Here is a 20,350-nt window from a genome sequence, read left to right on the forward strand (position 1 = left end):
GGCCAAGCGTAAAGAAGAAACTTCCAAACCATGTGTTTGCATCATGATGGGCAGTATTCCCACTGCAGGTAGGTGAAAGACTGGCACTCAGTATAATTCCCTTCTATGTTTTCTCACGTCCACTTCTGTGCCTGGAACAACCAAATAATACTGTTTCCAGTGATTGCTGTTCCCTGGCAGTCTTGAGCTTTTTATTATATACCAGGAGTTGAAAAAATAACCGTAGAGTCAGAAAGCCTTGACAGACAACAAGGTTAGAAAAGCTTGTGGCCAGAGCAAAACAAGTACATAGTGAAAAAGAAAGATGTATAGCAGGTATTTGAAGTAAACTACCTGGAAATACAGTACCATATTGCCACATTGTATGTTTACCAGATCTTCCCATTGACTTCAATGGGAACACTTGGCTTTTATGTGTGAAAGATTATGCAGGCATAGCATATCCACCAAAAAAACAACAAACAAACAAACAAACAAAAAAACCCAAAACAATATAAAACAAAGGGTAACAAAATCTCTAGCTACAGAAGAAGTAGGTGGACGAGGGCAACGTGAGTAGTGAGCAAAGCTTTGTAATAGGTTGAGGCAGAGAGGTATGTTTTTCAAAAAACAAAACCATTGAACTGAAACAGCTAGAACAAAGAATTTACTTAGAAAGTAATACTTAAAAATGGAGACTAGGAGCATAAGGACTGAACCAAAGACATAAGGACAAATTACTGACATACATTAGAAGCAGGAAGACTGCACAACAGTTGTCTGGCAAGTCTGAAATAGTACTGGGAAACAAAGGGAGTGAATAAAGAGGAGGCAAAACACTGTAGAAAAGATAACAGCTGATTATGAGTTTGAGATATTTAGTCATGCAAAAACGTAAACTCACCCTTTCTCACCCTGTATGGCCATATTAGCATTTCTTGTTAGCTGGGTTCTTGATCTGGGGTATTTAAAAAAATGAAAGGGCAAAACCAAAGCTGTACACCCACTGCTTCTTCCAGTTCAAACTCAACATTACACCTCCTAGTCTTTCATTTTCCAGTTCTCTTTAACCTTCATACCAGACAAGAGCACCCTCCCTCCAAGACAGTAAAACCCACACTCTAACAAGTTACAGAATAAGATGTCCCTTTCTTGAGCAGAAAACCAGAAAAAACATGACTTTGTAACACAAAATTCTTGCATAGTCCATTTTTTTGAGCAGGTGGAGCAATACTGAACCTACCTTGAATTACTGGATACAGCCCTTTTTCTCCTGATGCCCAGAAATACAGACTGACCCAAAGGTATTTTTCAGCTTAGAAAGAAGTTTTTGTGTTAACATAGGTGGAAAAACCTATGATGTTCAAGTGATCAAATTCTCTTCTCTGTTCCCTCCAGACAGCAAAGCCCATTAATCAATTCTTTTGCAAGTAAAGGGTGAAGGAGCAGCAGATACCAGAACAGAAAGTGCTGAAATAACTGGGTAAATTAAAAGGCAAGCCATTCTGAGGACTAGATACATACACTGGAGTTTGAAACAGCTCAAGGTTGGAGGTAGGGTTTCCAACAAAAATATTCACTCTCCTATCAGGAATGAAAGGTAGCATTCCTTAAAAAAATATCCACAAATGATGATCCAGACTACATGCCAATGAATTCTAGCATTTAGTGAACTGTCTAGAAGGCTACTTTTAAAAGATTATAACTTTAATGCCTAAACAAAGATTACATAATGAGAGAAAACCAACATTGCTAACATAATGAAAAATATGCCTTTCCTAGGAGTGCTTCTGCACAAGAAATTATTATGTATTTGGCCTTTCAAAAGGGCTTTGATAATGTGACTCATAAAGACCATAAAGAAAACAAAGTAATCATGACTGAAAGTTGGAGTCATGATTAAAACTGAGCTAAGAGGCTAAAAGTAAAATGTAAGAATAAAAAGACATTTTAAGAAGAAGAAAGGTTAATAGTTGTTGCATGAAAAGGCCATGCTGGTATCAGCTTTTAACTTTAGTTAGCAGCCTGGGAAGATCAGCTGTAAAGCCGAATGGCAAAACTGACAACTGACAGGAGTGTTTTTGGGTTACTGAAGGGTTTAGTAAAGTTGAGTGGATGTGAAACATGGAAAATATGTTTTTCATAATTGCTAAGGAAATTATATTGCAACATTCTCAACAAAGATAAAAGAACTGGGTGCCATCATAGCAGGTCGACAAAAGCTTTTATGTACATGCAGCAGTGTCAAATAAGCCAAGTTTTACAATGCACACAAAAAAGCATGGAATACTGTATTGAAAATATTACCCTTCTAATATATGCCTGCCAGGGAAATAACCTCATGGAGAATGCCATCTACAGTTCTTTTTACCTTACCTCATTAAAGCTACAGAAGTAACAGAAGTGCAATGGCAGATGACTAAAATGATTTGACTTACCAAAAGACTGCCATACATGAAGACATAAAGCGATTAAACTCTTCATGTTAGTGAGCACATGAACAACAGGGTAAACAACAGATACACACTTTGAAAGTCAGGAATTGTAGCCTGACTTTCTTGCCTACTTCCAGTCTTCCAGAATGGGAGATTATTCAGTTGAATTAAATAAGCAGTAAATTCAAACTATGGAAATAAATTATTTTACAAAGCGCAGCCTGAGAATGTGAAAATCGGCACCACAATCAGTCTTTAAGGGACATCAGTGGGATTCTGAAAGAATATGGTTCTGTTCATGGCCTACAAAAATATAGTGTTAAATGGGATTGTTTGCTGGAAAGACCATAAAGACCTTTGCGCAAAGCCACAATAAAGCCATGGGCCAAGGGATCTAGCTGGCCCACTTTCTGACAAGGAGAGGGTATTCCAGAAGGATCAAATGCTGGTTGTCTTCACTCTCCATTCTCTTACCAATCACCCCATTGTAGGAACTGTCAGGGGAGACTTAGCATTAATTAGAGTGTGGATCTGATCCAATGCAGTAATTTCTACTTTTGTTTCCTATGGCCAAAAGCAATGGCAAAAAAAAAAATAGACAAGTTCACTGTTAAAGAGAGATTATTCATCCTCTGAGCTAGCTACTGTGTGCCTGGTAACAATGCCATCAATGCATCGCTCAAACTTCACAAAAATACTTTAACACACGTACATTTACTTTGCCACCTGCTCCTCCCCTCACCGAGAATAATCAGCAAGAACCTAAACTATAAGACATTGTTCTACTTTACGTGTTTCCTTGTTTGTTTTATTATCCTTTTCCCCATCCACACATCATTATTTGCAAAAAACATTTAATAATTACAAGACATTCCAAGATGTGTGTCGGATCCTGGGATACTGCCACTCGTATGGTGGTTTGCTACACTTAGCCTTCAGTCTTGTGGCTAACAATTCACCCAAGCTGTGAAAAAGCCTCACCACAACCCACACACTGCTGCTCTTCAAAGGAAAATGAGGATATGTAATTAACAGATGATGAGCTCAAATTCAAGACAAGAGATGTGGGAGCAGATTCTGCAACCACACCTGTGAGTGGTTATACTATTGAGGAAGTTTCTTCAGCTCCATCTTCATGGCATCATTAAAGAGTCACACATTTTCAAAATACATTTGCTGCATAGCATTTGCAGCAGCAGAGGCAAAAAATGAGTGATAAAACCATGCCACTGCAGAAAAATTGCTTTTACATCAATTACACAGAACACAAATTGTAAATAAGAATTATTAACAAATAGCCCTTGTAACAAGCGTGGAGTATGTCTTTAGAAAAATTATAAACTGGAAACACTGTCAAAGTCCTGTTGCACAGGAACTGTTACCTGAAAATAATCTCAAAGTCTCATTCCAAACTTTTGTGATCCTGTAATTGCCATCATAATATAAAGAATTATAGACAAAATTATCTGTATGTATATGTGCCAGCTCAGGGGCTAATGGTGCAGCATACTGCTGCATGGAAATAAAAATTAAAATGGGTGCAGATATATTCTAGAGTCTACCAGTTCAGTCCCTCATTGGATATCCAGAATAAACAACACATCAAACCACCTTCCCTATTACTCTATTAAAGTTCAAATTAGTTTTTGTTGGGTTTTGTCATGACTAGTGAAAGAGTTGAGAAATCCAGGGCAAAACAAGATGCGAATAAAGCAACTGACATTCCTTCAGAAATATGCATTAAGAAATAAAATGATTGTGTGCTTTCTTCATTTCTGATTTTAAAAAAATGTGTAAATATATTCTGTTTTACCTGGAAGAAGCCTCACTTTGTCATGATGAAGGACCGCATCTCCGCAAGTGAGTGCCCGTTTGCAGGGCCAGATACTCTGAGCAGCAGCCACACCCTCCTCTTCCTCATTTTTTTCCACTGACCATGGAATAACTTTCCAGCCAGGCCCTGGAAAGGAAAAAAAAAACAAACCACAAACCCAACACATTTTTAATGGACAACAGATACCGCACTGCCTATTTAATTGGGCAGATTAGAAACAAATCAATATACCTGCGCACATATATTTGCATTTTCTGTTTCATTTCCAACAAATTTGGTAGGCCTGATTTGGCTCTCTGTTCCAATCACAAGAAACAGAATTAGTATTCTATTCTGACAGCAGAATCAAGGCCTCTATCTCTTTTCAGAATTTAATATAACATGTTTTCTACTGGTAACGGAAATATTCAGAAATCAGAGGCTTTTCAGAGTATCTCCAGGCAAGCCCATATATTTTGTAATAGCGACAGACAAGCTTAGAAAGACCTTCCAGAGGTTGACTCTTCAGCCTGTTCTGTGGATTTGAAACTATGTTCAATGGATTTGAAACTCAGGTAAATCTGTTAACTCTGGTGTTATTTAAAAAATAATAAAAATATTTAAAAATAGTATTTGATTTAAACATTCCGGTGTTACTCATCACTTTTAAACTCACCCAGATTATCATGTTATTTGGATTGCAGTATCTTTATCATAGTTAACAATGATACTGAATAGCGAGAATCACCCAGCTTGTCCTTACTCTTATATCTCATGCAATTTATTTGATCAGTAATTCACCAGTGCAGAGAACTACTTGGAAATTGATTGTTGCTATAAACAGTTTTGCATATTGTATCATCTGCTGGCTTTAATCCATTAGTTAATTGACACTGTAATTGCACTACATTTCATATTCTATTTAACCAGAGAATATTTAATATGAATACAAAGTGATAAAAGCAAGTTTTTTAAGAATCTCAAAAAACACCCACTTATTTTCAAATAAGCACCTCCAGCATTCAACAACAACAAAAAAAAATACAGTATTTAGGGTTCAGCAGCTTAAGCTCAATTTTTTTTTTTTTTTTTACAAACAACTGCACAATTATTGTTCAGCTATCAATAGGGCTGTGAAATTAGTATTAAAATAAGCTGCTTGTTTATGTAAATTTAAAACTAAATAGGTAACCTGAATCCACAGCTTCGTGCTGTCATGTCTGCTGAAAGAGCAAACCGGTATTAAAATAAAAATGTTAATGTTATATTGAAATGTGTGTTAGAGGATAGCACATCTTACAGGTAGCATATTAAATAACTCAAGTCCAAAATCTGTAATCCCAGCACCTATGACATATTTATTAGTGTACAATTCCATACCCACAGAAGAACACTTTTATAAACAAATGATACACTTTTCTATGACTAAAGATTGTTCCGTTTCATATAGTCCTACGTATAGTTCATACAGTCCTAACAGGCTTCCAATATACAGTATTGAAATCTCAAGGCCTGCATTATGCTGCATTTTGCACAACAGTAAAAACTTGCAGAATAATATTAGTACTACAGTATTTGTAGACATGTTTATTCTGTTTATTATACTGCAGAATATTAGGTGATACATGTACCTCTCATCATACTGGAGTGCTCCCAAACACAGCAGCACTGACTTTTAAATCCAAATCTCCAGAGTAGTGAATAATGTTAGCACATTAGTATTTTACTGGTCTATAAAGATTCACCTTGCAAAACCCTCCCATCCACCTATTCCAGATCAGAAAAGCACACTTACTCAGGACTGCATTCGTATTTACGAAGGTGCTCTGCAAGAAAAGGAGCAAACGGAAACGGAAATCCAAGGGTTAACAGAAGGAGAAAAACAAAACAAAACAAAACAACAAACCACACCACCAATATCCCCAGCCATACTAAGACCTTGCAAGAAAAGGAAAATGTTCGTCACATAACAGCCTAACAAAAAGCAAACAGAGAATTTAGTGTCTCTGTATTGCCTGGATACCAGTTTGGGATTTAGGCAGCCTTGGATTACTAAAGCTATTCCCTTGAAAATCTAGCCCACAGTTCCTGCGCTGTTTTCTACCAATACCAAATCCAAACTGTGACTAAACACCTCATTATGCTCCTCTGGCACTGTCTGAAGCAACCATATTGTAAAATTTTATGTGGCACCTGAAAGCGGAGGAAAAAAGCAGCTACTTTTTGTACCAAACTGTAATGAAATGACAAACAAGTTCTGAGCAAAACCTTGCATAATCCCTATATGTTCCCCCTCTCGCCCTTTTCTTTCTGTGGTAAGCAACAGGTGACAAAATACAGCCCTCAATCTTCAACTTTAACAATGAGAAAATACACTTAATCTGCAAGACACAGATAATATACCAGGGGAGGGGGGTGAGTGTGTGTGCGTGCTTAATTAAAATTGAATGAAGAGGTCTAACCGGGCCTCTACAATTGGCTTCAGAAAGTAAATGTCTTTCTTAAAGTTAATTTGTAAATGTTTCATTCTAAGAAGATACAGCCCTCCCAGTTACAAATAATAACCAGTGCCTTTAGGTAACAATGTAGTATTGACAGGTCTTAAAACAGAAAACCCAAACTGCATTTTCGAAGAAGCTGCCTGCCTCAGATACTCCACTACAATCTCTTTTTCCAGTAACTTGCTAATTGATCTTAAACACGTACGTGAATTATGAGGCAATAGCCTCCAATTTTCTTAGCTGTTACTCGGGACAGACATTATATTCTGATTTATGAATATCTGAAATATTTAATTTGCTGTTTGTGGCACTTCAACAGTTAATCTAATTTCTGAGGAGTAAGAATCCCGCATTAAAGATACCTTCTATTTCCTCCTTTAAGCTTCACCACTTCAAAAGCATTTTTCCTATCTCTTATTATTTAGAAACAGTCTTCCTTTGTGCATTGGACATGCTATTGTAGCTCAGGAGACTGTGTATCAGCAACACAATTCCTTTGCCAGTCCCCATGCTACTTATTAAATAATTTTATTCCAGTATGTACATACACATCTCATCAAGTATAAAGAAACTGCTGCTTTCAGCTACATCTCACACACTTCCACTGCTAGCTTTAGAAAAGAAAAATCACAAGGCTACAAAAAATACCACCTTCTATCACTGTCTATTTCTTGAGCGTTATATTGCTCGCACTGCATTTGTAAAGCAGTAGCACACTGCGCTGTAGCAGTACACCTGTGTCTCTTCTAGCAACCCATTACAGTAGGCTAAAAACCTTTGATTCTGTTAATACGCATTTCTCAATTCGCAAATAAAAGGAATCTTTAAAAGACACTGTTTCCTGAAATATTTAAATGCTAAAAAATACATTAGTTTTCTATTTGGAAGGTTTGGAAATTTCCTCCTTCCTCCCTTTACAAACATACAGCTTTGCAGCACCAGCGAAGAGTACCCAGTTCAGCAGATGGTTAAAATTCTGCATCATTTTTAATAGCCTTAAGGGAAAGCACTGCCTTTTTTCGGGGGAGGGAGGGTGTGGAGGAGAGGAGAGGAAAAAAAGCTGAGAACAGCAATTTGCAGCCCTTTTTTTTCCTTGACAGCAGCTAGCCACGCCTCAGTCTGGCCCTTCCTCCAACCTCTGCTAACCTAAAAACCAGCGCCAACCTGGCAGCACGCCATATATTCAAAAGTAAACATTATTCTCCTGCCATTTTTCTGTGGTGTTTATCATATCCCGATCTTCTTTATTCCCCCACCCCCCCCTTCATTCCCCCCTCACCGTAGCTGAAATCCCTGCCTTTGCCCCGGTTTGTTTCGCTTTGCAACTCCATCAAGACATCAAAGTCACACTCTCACCTAACACGGCAAACTTGCAAAAACGCATTACAGGGATTTTACCTTCACCCAGTGAAGCAGCGGACTATTTTGGAGCGGGAAAAACCAAAGTCAGGCGTATCTTTAGGTACTGCTGTCCCACAGCACTGCAGGGTACGCTCTTCTCCATCGCTACAGGCACAGGCTCCTCCTGACACCATGCACACGCTTCTCTCAGAGCCCGTCACAGACCTGCCTTCGGCTTCCACAGCTTTCCCAATTTCTTACTTTAATTGCTAAGGGAGCGTTTAAGAAGATAAATCGGATCGACAAGCAGCCGTGAGGAGGCACGCACAGCACTGCACCTGACTCTTTGTTATCCCTCACCATCCATCCCCATTCCCTGTCCCTTCCGCTCCTCGCTTCCTCCTCCCACCTTGGTCTGCTCCTCATTTATAAAGGCTCTAAATATATATATATATATATATATGTATAAAACGAAACAAACCCAGGCTAATTAAACTAGTTGCTCCTTACTGGTTGTTACCTAGCCGTACACTGCATTGCATGGACAGCTGACATACCGGCAGAAAAAGATGAAAAGAGGGGGTTATAAAAAAACAAATAGAGGGGGATGCTGCCGCTTGAATCCTCCGAGCCATCCCCGCCAGCTAAGAGCCTGTACTAAGGAGAGGAGAGGAGAGGCGAGGGGAGCCGCTTCTCCCCTCTCCATCCCGCCACGGGCCGGGGAGCGGAGACTAAACATCGGCCATGTTGTGTCCACGCCGCCTCCTCCTGCCCAGTCTTATCGGGTGAAGAAGAAACTGGCGGCTTGCCAAGCCTCCGGTCGCCAGGCCGGTGTCAGGCGAGGGCAAAGTTTATTGTGGCGTTTGCATCTCGTGAGGTGGTGGTGCCCCGTTATTTATTGGTTTTCCCTTGTTATGAGATGCCCCCCCATCTCCGCCTGTCAGCGGCTGGGTCCGACGGCTGAGGAGCGCCCGCGCGGCAGCAGGTAGCACCGGCTTCGCCCCTCACCCCGCCGCCTCCTCTCCTTTCTCCTCCCCACCCCCCCAGCTTCTTCTCTCTAGGCACCGTGAAGTACAAATAACGCGGCGAGCTTTAGCCAAAACAGGCATGTGCGCGGAGCCGGGCGAACAAAAGCCTTTATTTATGTATTTGAGCCCGCGCACGGCCGAGGAGGAGCCTTTGTGCGCGGGGGCTTCACGCACATCAGAAGAGAGGCGCCGCGCTGCGTTCCGCGGGCTGGACGCGGCCCGTCTGTGAGCGCCGCGGGACGGCCGCGGGGCTCATTAATAATTACGAACGGCTCGCCATCTCCATATTTAAATAGCGGAGCGGCGGATGATTAATTAAGAAGAGGCGGGGGGGTAAGGGGGAGAGAGAGAGAGGAAAAATAACCCCACAAGGCGCAGGAGGCAAGGCCCGCCCGCGTTAACTCTTTCCCGCCCGGGCGGCACGGTGAGGGGCGCGCAGGCCGCCCTCCACCCCCCACCCCCCCTCGGCCGCGGCCTGGGAACTCGCGGGGAATATTAATTCCGCTATTTTTGTGTGGTTGGGCGACCACGTGAGGCTCTGAATAGCCTTGAACTAATGAGGAGAATTCGCCGCAGACCCACTTGTCATTAGGCTTTTCATGGGGGGGAAAGGGGGAGAAATACAATTAAAAATGGTTTATGAATCTTAGCGCAGTTGTAAACGGGCGTATTTTCTTTCAGTGAGGTTAAAGGAATATTTACAAAGTTACTTCTACAAAGAAACGCTGCAATTAAAATCCAGTAAAATGTGTAATTTGAACTCATCCGAGTGCTCCGAAGTAAGGAAATTCTTCACGGCGAAACGCTGTGATTAGCTTGCATGCAGGATCCCAGATCCTCAGACATGAATGAGGATGAGTAACAAGGATGCTGTATACAGTAATCAAAATATTTAATGATAATTTATCAGCGAGCTTAAATTTCAGATTTTTCTGTTTCCGCAAGCACTTGGTTTTCAGATCTAAGTGTAACAGATGCCAGATTTTTATTATTTTTTTTTATTATTTCTTATTAATTTTATTCCTCAGAGGGGCAGGCTGTATTTCTGACCTTCCTGCTGCCACCCCTGCACCTGCCCTTGCCTCTCATTCACTGCCCCATGCTTGCCTTCTTAACCACTTGATTTTTGCAATCTCTTCATTCTCTGATGTCCAGTTATTCCAGAATCTCACCTGTAACTGTTCAGCCATTTATCCCCATTTAACCTTTAATTTCCTTGGTTAATGTTTAGTCCTGCACAGCGGACAAGCACTTAATTTGGCTGGAGGGTGTGCAAAATAGATGGACTGTGCACCAAACTGAAGCCATCTTCTTTTGTTAAGCCAAGGACGTATTTATATGACTTACTAAGCTCCTTTGCAGACTATAAATCATGACTATTACTTGCCAGGTGGCTCCAATTATTCCATTGGAATAATCTCTCCAGGGAAGTGGTGGATTCCCCAACACTGTACACTTCTAGGCTTTGGCTGGACAGAGTGCTGGGACATCTAGTCTAGGTCATGCTTTGCCTAGAAGGGTTGGACCAGATGATCCTTGAGGTCCCTTCTAACCTGGTAGTGTACGATCCTATGATTCAAACAACCCGAGTTTATCCAGGCGTGATTGGATGGAATGAAGTATTGGATGGAGCTAGTTATGCTTCATCTCCTTTGTATGGTCAGTTTGCAGCTCAGTACCACGTTTGTCCTGAGAAGCTGTAATCCCATTGGTATTATTCAGCATATAAATTAACGTTCTGAGCAAAGATGAAAGGGAGGGGCTACAAAGTGAAACAAATGCACCTATAGGGCCCCAGTTTAGGACCCTAATCCACAGATGCTTGGTATTAGAAAGAAATTTCCCCCTTCTACATATTCATAAATGCGTGCCTAGCAAAGACCCTCTACTGCTTCTGACTCATTTGGTAACTGCTCCAACAACAGGAGAGAGGTGAGACACCAGTGGTCTGATCAGGGATAGCAAATTTTTGTGTTTTCTTCCTGCTACCAGCATTCTATAAAAGTTTTTACTGGGTGTAATCTGTTTATCCTTGTAATACCTGAAGCCACACTGAGCAGCTTACCAAAATCTGTAACTACCACCATAAGTATATTCTGCTGTGCAATATGAAGAGCAACTTGCTATACCCAAATGTTTTGCATTTGAGTTGGCATCCAAAAGTAAAGAATCAAACAGAATGCATGCTGAGCAAATCCTAGCCCTTAGATTTAGACTTAAGAAGGCAGGGCCAAACTATGGAGATAGGTATTTGGTTTTAGAGGCTACATAATTCTTTGGAGGACATAATCTTTTAGCTATAAAAATGTTAATAAATACTTGGTCTTAAATGAATAGAAAGCTTGCAGCTCTTTCTTAGGAAGTTTGCTAAATGTAGCCACAAGAGTGAATACCAAATATTTTGTTACAGCAAATTAAATGTTGAATATACCAAAATGTTCTCTGCTGTCAGTGTCCATGCATATTTACTAGTTTTCTCCTGTTTAAAGTAGCATGATACTGTTACAGCTAATATTAACTAAATAGTTAAAGACGCATGGATAAAACATCAGTAAGACTTTAATTTCTCATTTATAAAGTAATTTTCAGAACATGTAAAAATGTGTTTTTAAAAGAATTAAAGGCATACTGAGGGTGTTAAAACTGGAAAAGTCAGTAACAATTTTGGTACATTTTTTCTCATTTCGTACATACATGTTCAATTACGGGCTTGCCAGTATACGGGAACTGGCTAGTGATTCCAAACTGAACAAGCTGGCTTAAAATGATCTCTCTATGCTTTGTAGTTGAAAGGAGTATAGGGAAGCTGCACAGTTGTCTCTTATTAAATTCTAATGGAAAAAATACTCCCTTAAAAAATCTTCACTACATTATTAAATGATCCAAAAATATGATAGGTGGGGCTAGCTAGCACAACTGCCAACTGTTATGATTGCCACATACCTCCTGTTATAAGACTGCATTTTCAGTTGCTTAAAGACTTCGCTAAACTTAAACTGTTTGGCTGAAAAATTCCCTCACCAGGTGTGTGCCTCAGGGATAACTTATTTGAAAATCTGCAGCCAAACAGCTTAGACCTTTCCAAGAACAAGCCTACCCAAGCATCGATCGTTGGGTCCATGCTGGCAAATTACAGAAGCCTTTTGTTTGAGAAGCTCCTGCACCCTTGCGTTTGGAGCAGAGATTAGGATGGGAGGTAACCTGTTAAGGAAGTAAATTCTGCCGCCTCACTCCAGCCAGGCTTTGAGCGTTTGAAAGCTTTGTGTATATTTGCTAGGGCCTTGCTGAAGTTCAATAGGAAAAATTCCCAAAGGTCCCACCACTTTCACTAAATGTGCTGTTTCCTCAGAGCTGTCCATGTTGATGAGATGGTATATAAGCCTACCACATGTTCTACACTGGAACTGTGTAATTCAACCCTGTAATGGCTGAACTAGGCTCAACTAGAAGAACCGATCCAGGTACCACAAAACAAGCATTTTTGGCTTTTCTTACTTCTCCTGCTTGCATCCAGGCAGTCAGTGGAAGTTGTTTGATTTCAGTATGGAAGAACTAATGATATCAGACCAGAACAGAATAAAAAGAAGGGTGAAGGAAGCAGGTTAGGTGCAGAAGATAGGAGCAGGCTCTCAGTCTGAGCAGGGAAGCTAAAACTATTTTCCAAAAGAAATTGGACTTCTTGGCTGGGGAAGCAAATGGGAGCAGGCAGAATAAAAGGCAGTGCTTAGAAGCCAGGACACTGTCAAGAGAAAAGAGGGAATCACCAACAACTCTGTGTTGTTTCTCTATAGATGTGCTTTAAATAGACAATTATCTGCTTATTGCCATCAGTTGGCTCAAGTAGCTGGGCACTGTGGGGCAGCTCAGAATATTCCAATCCTTCTAATGACTCATTTGGATGTTACTAGACTGCTACGAGATAATATCTCTGTAGATACAATTTGCTTTTAACCCCCCCCATCCTGCAAAAAATGACGTACACAAACATGTGCCTTCACACACACATAGATATGCATATGTGTTTTAAAATGAGGGTTAATCTCGTTCACACAGGATCAAGGAGTATAGAATCAAGAAAAGAAAAAGGGGAGGGAGGGGGGAATAAAATCTACTGTGCAGCAGCATTTCTACTATACAGCCCTTGCGTGATACAGTTCTCCCTCACGAGCCTGGATTCCGTGTTTCGTGCTGGGTCACAGCTTCAGTAGGTGAATGGAACAAAGCAATGCCAATATTACCAGCTACTCTATTTTGTATTCTCCCCGATGAACGAGGTGCAGCCCCATGTTTTACTTACTGGATGCTTCTCAAACTACCCACAGGCATCTGAATTACAAGGTTTTCCTGCGGCACTTCTTACCGTTGTGGTCCTTGAATGCTTCTCAGAGATCCACTAATTGATCTTCATGGAAATTCTGTGAACTAAGGAGAGATACTACCCACATCTCAGAGTAAGAATCTGGCACAAGTAGCCCCTCTATTCTGGAAACCCAAACTGAGAGATGAAGAACTTGGCTTTTCAGGTTATTTGGCTTTTATAAAGTACCACATACATACATTGGCACTGCTTGTTGAAAGCACCATTCCCCTAGATTTCACTGGCAGTGGCAAATGCTTGCCAAAGTTCACAACCAAATAAAAATATAAGGAACCAAAATTAACAGACTTATAATTTGAGAGTGTTAAAAAACAAAAGTAGAATACCTGATCTGATGTGTTTCTGCCAAATCCACACACCTCCTTCTTTACAAGGCAAAGTTTTAAAGCAAGTACTACCATGCGTTAGGGGGTTATGTAACATTTCCCATTATCCCAGTTCAATAAAACTTGTTTTCTCAGCATTACAGTGTTGGAATACAATATAAAATAAGTTTTAAAAACTATTTTCTATCCTTTAATATCTTCTGTTTAAGAAAATATTAAGATTTGGGGGAGGTGTGACTCATAAGTTGCAGAGTTGGCAATACGAGTAATGCCTTAGGGGGAGGTGTAATGGGTTGCTGAGCCTTTCTTTTTTTGTGTTCAAGTGAATTACAGTATGCATGGGTTATGATTCACGGTTGCCGTAACTGATGACTGCTCAGTGGTCCACATGGACTGACTCAGGTGTTGTGAACCAAGGGCAAATGCTCACAGCACCAAGTGCCCACAAATAATATTTGCCAGGACAAAAAGACATCAACTTCCCTCCTCATTTTGCACGAAAAGAAGACTGCAAGAGTACAGAGAATGCACATTTCTTTTCTATTAAAAGAGATGGGAGGATGCATGGTCAGGGCAGCCAGGGGAAGGCCATAGTAGTCTTATTGGAAAGTCCGTCGATATTGGAGTTTGTAGTTATTTTTGATGACTATTATTCCAGCAGCACTTTGTTCAATTTGTTCTGCATCTTCTCAGTTTTCATCCTTGTTTCTTGAATATTTTAAGTGTTTTGAAGAGTGCCTAGAGCTGAAAATCGTTACTCAAAGAAACCTGTATGAACATGAATGCCAACGTTAACTTTTACAGGCATCTTTGAGACACTCTGCTTGCAGTACTGCTTTAACCTAGCTATGGAAGCAAAACTCAAAATGGGGCAAACCTAAAAATCATGGAACACATGAGTTGTGAAGTTAAATGTGAGAGCATTTGAAAAGAAAAATGTGTTTTCAAGGTGGGTGATTTTGTAAGGACTCGTTGCAAAGAGATCTAACTGTCTTGATATCAACAGGAAACCTTGAGCACCAAAAAACAGGTTGGGTCTTTGGAAGAATCATCCATAGCATAATGATGCAGACAGCAAAGATCTTTGAACTGAACTGCAGTCAGATGACAGTTTCCAACAGGAGACATGGTATGCTTTAGGGAAGCAGCAAACAGTTGCCTAAAGATATGCTAGATTCAAATTACTCTCCAAGCATGATGACGATAGGCAAAATGTTGGTAACATGATTTCCAGTAGAAGGACCAGCATCTTGTCAATGGAATAGTGATGACCATTTGGGGTGAAATGTTCTTAGTGTGGTGCTACAATGTGAAAACAACTCTGTTCAGGGCAAGCTTGACCGAGGCTGAAGAAATTTCTCCTAGAAACAGTTCAAATAGTCCAAACAGAATTTTTAAGGAACTCAAGCATAATTTTGAAGGCACTCTTCTGATCTATGATCTGGATAAATGAAAATTCGTGTTCTTCCCTACAACTTATTTTTCTCATTCTTGCTGTATCCTAGGACTTATCTACAACTTCTCAAAAAATCCGCTCACATTCTGGAATCCTAGATGATCTACATGGAAGAAATGTCTTAAACTAACTTGAATTGTTGGCTAGTCTGTGAACATTTTCAATGAAAAAATCCTCAAACCACCTGCATGTGAGAGCGGCTCTTCCATTTTCTTATGGAATGTTACAGAACATTTCTTACAGAAAGGTTATTTTTCATTTTTAAAAATGTTTCTTTGGTAAAGGTACAGCTTACCTCACTGCACTCTTATAATTGCAGAAAATTAATCTGGTAAGTGGTCTAATGAAGAAAAAGTAGGAAAACTAAGAGTTAAAGTTGCTATGCTTACCATGCTCACTATTAATTTGGAAAGGTGAAAAGGCAAGTGAAAAAAAAAGTGCATAAGAGATGAGAAAGTACTGGAGCTTCCTTCTTAATGTGGTTCCCCAACACTCAGCTGTGGTTTATACTCAAGAGTACAAGTCATATTATCCTTATCTAAACCATCTAAGAGCAACATATTCTGGAACAAGGCATACACTCCTGGGAAGTAAGGCTGGTACCTAAGTAGAAAAACAGTAGAAGAAATGGAAAAAGCCCAAAACCCAAACAGTCCTCTGTTCAATGAATTGAAAAGTCAAAATCAACCAACCAGGAATTTAAGCCGATCTAGTTAAGTGCTATTTCCTAGCTTGTGTTTCTTTTTCTCACAGAGTTCAGTGTTATTGAAACACTGCTTTTTGTTTATGAATTTACTTCTAGCATAGGACTGCTTGACAAGCAATGTTTATGCATTTTGTCATATGTCATTAGTTTCTTTCACATTAACTATGCTTGCTGACACTAAAAGATACTTCCACTTTTTTAATCTAAATAGATTAATTTTGGAATTCTTTAAAATAAAATAAATAATGAAAAATGGGGTGAAGTAATGCAATCAATGTGAATTCAATTGCATTTTTAAGCGTATTCTGACATTTGAAAAAATGGCCAAAAACATTCTGCCTGCTTGTTTTTATACAGATACATCTGTCAGAAATTCACACACAAGCTTGTATGGGACTCCTAGTATTGTGTGTGTTGTAAAATAAATCTGGATTGGTCTGCTCCCAATCTAAATATATTTGTGACTAAAGCTCTCACATGCAGATAAAAATCTAGCAAATCAAAATCTGTTTCCAGGAGCTGTATCGTCTTGAATTTATACACAAAACCTAACAGGTGATGAAAAGAAAAATACATCAAAGATTACTTTAACTCTATCATAATACGCTTCTACCATTAGATCTTATTTTATTGAATGCTTTGTACCTTATTGGCTTTTCTAGATTTGCTTTTGTATTTCCGCCTTGCTATTTTAAGATGTATTATCTTTAATCCAAAATCTGCCATCCTACCTAAACCTACTTAGAATTTCTATGATGAAATCTCATTGAGTGAAGATTAGTGAGAATTATGGATCTTTCAGGGTGCAGTCAGAGGGAATGAACCAACCACAGCACAGCATAACTCAAAAATGTCTTACCCACCTTTAAATTTTATCAGATCAAGATTTAAAGCTACAAAATATGAGGGATTTTTTTCTTCACTGAGCAAAAATAATAGAAGACACACTGATATATGTTCAGCTTGTACTTCACAGCAGAAAGCCTCAGAGCTTTCTTATATTCAGGTATTCTTGTACTATGGGCAGAACCTATAAAAGGCTGTGTTGTTTCTGTAGAAAGATGGTAGCAGGGATTCAAATCTCAGAGTGGAAGGGAGCTTAAAACAGGACAAAACTCATCTGGAACTTGACTGCTTTGTAGGAAATTCTCTTATTTAGAGGCATCACAGATGTTTTGCCTGAATCTGTCTGCACATGCAATTAGCAGAAAATGTACAGAAAATTGTAATTATTTGGGAAAGACCAGGGCAATTATTTCAAAAAATTAGGTTGAAGCTTTTATATCCAGTACTTTCTGTTCACTTAAGATACAACACCACTCCCCATTTAAAAACTCTTAAGAAGTTATTTTGGCTGTTATTTAAAGGAAGCTGGAGTCTATTGTACATTTTGAAGGTATCAGAATTACTGAACATTTTCACTGCAGTACTGTACAGAGACTAGTAACTTTTGGCCTGAATGTGTTGGCTGCTTATTCACTAAATTAAATATCTTAAATTTTTAATATATATATAGTAGTTTGCTCTGAAAAAATCCCCCAAATTCTGAGTTAGGACATGATTTTTTTTTTTAATGAAAAATATGCCTTTTCTGCAACAAAAATGCTAAAAGTTAAAATTATTTAAAAAGATGTTTTCTTACAGTAATAACTGCAGAAAATTAAAAAGGCAAGAAGAAGGTACTGTAGTTTGGTTCTTGTATTTTCTGTTTTCACACTCACCATATTTAGTTCCACATTTGTTAAACAGAAAAGTTCGAGATTAAAATCCTTGTGAGAGGTTTGTTTACAAAAAAATAAGCCAATTATTGCAAAGTTATTCTTTGTATGTGTAGATGGTGAGCAAGTTCATGTTACTCTAAAACAATAGCTTTTGTTCTTGATATATGTTTTAGAGGCAAAAAAGTACTAGCTGCTGCAGCACTATGAGCTCTTGATGTATCGAACAGTAGAGGAAATAGTCTCAGAAACTATGTAAACTGCTTCCAGCCTGAACTTAGCAGGCTGCTTTTTTGCCAGTATTTCAAAACATGTTTAGCTGAATAAGCATATTTTCAACATTACAACAGAGTGTAATCACTTTTTCATCTGATCTGCTGTTCATGTACGCTTTATTACAAAAAGGTGGAAAGTTATACATGGGAAAAAAACAGCTGTAAAGAAGTTCAAAATTAAAAATGTCTCTAAAACATTTTCCATTCTCCCCCAGTACCCTCCCCAGTAAAATGCGTGGAAAAACAGTATGTAGATGATGAGTGCATGACTCACATGGGAGTTTCATATAGCTTCCTTTTCTACTGTAAGCCTCACTGGGATTCTCTCTCTCACCAGCACTAGCTACTGCATGGTGTATGTATGTCTTTTAAAATATTTTCTTTCACCTGAAGTGAGCTAAATGGCTTAAGCAGCCCTTGAGAAATTGCTCCATTCCCTCTGTCACACCACGCCAGCACCAGGGAGTGGGGGTGTGAAAGCTCAGGCTTCTAGCAGAGAGGAGAGAGGTGCTGGCACTGAGCTCTCCGTGAGGAGGCTTCCTGCCAAAACAGCCGAAACACTCAGCCAGAAGTAGCTAACCTTAGAGGACACAGCACAGACCACTTATCTGCTGAGGCTTAGGAGAATACTGAAGGTTGCAAATGGGATACAAAGCAAATGTATATCACTATATAACTATCACAGGGTTACAGTTCCAATTCTCCTCTCCAGTCAGTGGCCTTACACCTCAGGACTTGAAAGGACTCATCATTTGTGCTGATTTGGACTGGGACAGAATTAATTTTCTTCGTAGTAGCTTGTATGGGGCCGTGCTTTGGATTTGTGCTGGAAGCAGTGTTGACAACACACGGATGTTTCAGTTACCGCTGAGCAGTGCCTGCACAGAGCCAAGGGCTTTCCTCACCTCACCCCACCAGCAAATGGGCTGGGGTGCACAAGAAGCTGGGAGGGGACACAGCTGGGACAGTTGGACCCCAAATGACCCAAGGGATATCCCAGACCATATCACATCATGCTCAGCATATAAAGCTGAGGGAAGAACACAAGAGGAGAACACTCATAGCGATGGCATTTGTCATCCCAAGTAACCGTTACACATGATGGAGCCCTGCTGTCCTGGGAATGGCTGAACAGCTGCATGTGATGGGAAGTGTGACAGCACAAGGGGCAATGGGTTTACACTAAAACAGGGGAAATTCAGGTTAGATATAAGGAAAAAGTTGTTTACTGTGAAGGGTGCTGAGGCACTGGAATGGGTTGCCCAAAGAAGTGGTAAATGCTCCATCCCTGGCAGTGTTCAAGGCCAGGTTGGACAGGGTCTTGGGTGACATGGTCTGGTGTGAGGCGTCCCTGTCCATGGCAGAGGGATTATAACTAGATGATCTTAAGGTCCTTTCCCAACCCAAACCGTTCTATGATTCTATGAATTCCTTGTTTTGATTTGCTTGTGGCATGCACCTTTCACTTTACCTATTAAACTGCCTTCATCTAAACCCATGAGTTTTCTCAGTTTTACTATTCTGATTCTCTCCCCCATCTCACTGGAGGGAAATGAGCAAGCAGCTTTGTGGTGCTTAGTTGCTGGCTGATATTAAACCATGACAGGTTTTCACACATTCAAACACTTGTTCAAGTGTAAAGGGAAAGATAACTAAGATGACAAAGCAGAACCCATATGAAGCAAACTACAGAAAACAGCTCAATGTCCAAGTGGAGATGACTGACAAGTGGTGTTCCTCAGCAGGGGTACCATACAGAGGGACCCTGACATGCTTGAGAGGTGGGTCCATGCCAGCCTCATGAAGTTCAACCATGCCAAGTGCAAGGTCCTGCACCTGGGTCGGGGCAATCCCAGGCACTCCTACAGGGTGGGCAGAGAACAGACTCAAAGTAACCCTGTGGAGAAGGACTTGGGGGTGTTGGTTGATGAGAAGATGAACATGAGCCAGCTTCTGTGTGCAATCGCAGCCCAGAAACCAACCATATCCTGGGCTGCATCAAAAGGAGTGTGACCAGCAGGTCAAGGAAGGGGATTCTGCCCCTCTGCTCCACTCCCATGAAACCCTACTTGCAGTTCTGCATCCATTTCTGTGGGGCAACAACACCAGAGGGATGTGGGCCTGTTGGAGCAGGTCCAGAGGAGACCGCAGAAATATCAGAGGATTGGAGCACCTCTCCTATGGAGGCAGGTGGAGATAGTTTGGCTTATACAGACTGGAGAAGAGAAGGCTTCAGGGAGACCTTATAACAGTGGTCCAGTACCTAAAGGGGTACTGGAGAGGGACTTCTTACAAGGCCATGTAGTGATAGGAAAAGGGGGAATGGCTTTAAGCTTAAACAGGGGGGATTTAGATTAGACATTATGAAATTCTTTACTGTGAGGGTGGTGAGGC

At 40.2% G+C, this 20,350-nt stretch overlaps 1 long non-coding RNA gene across 2 annotated transcripts; it reads left to right on the forward strand.

The window, feature by feature from the left end:
- The first annotated feature begins 8,901 nt into the window (after nucleotides 1-8,901).
- Nucleotides 8,902-19,450, forward strand: LOC136011085 (uncharacterized). Of its 2 annotated transcripts, XR_010611198.1 has the most exons (4): nucleotides 8,902-9,054; nucleotides 12,447-12,558; nucleotides 13,420-13,548; nucleotides 15,307-19,450. It is a non-coding gene; the product is annotated as an uncharacterized LOC136011085 (long non-coding RNA). The 2 variants fall into 2 exon arrangements; XR_010611197.1 differs by lacking the exon at nucleotides 15,307-19,450 and having other exon boundaries at nucleotides 13,420-13,992.
- Nucleotides 19,451-20,350: the final 900 nt, after the last annotated feature.

This window comes from Lathamus discolor, chromosome 1 (assembly GCF_037157495.1).
Source record: "Lathamus discolor isolate bLatDis1 chromosome 1, bLatDis1.hap1, whole genome shotgun sequence".
NCBI classification, from domain to species: Eukaryota; Metazoa; Chordata; class Aves; order Psittaciformes; family Psittacidae; genus Lathamus; species Lathamus discolor.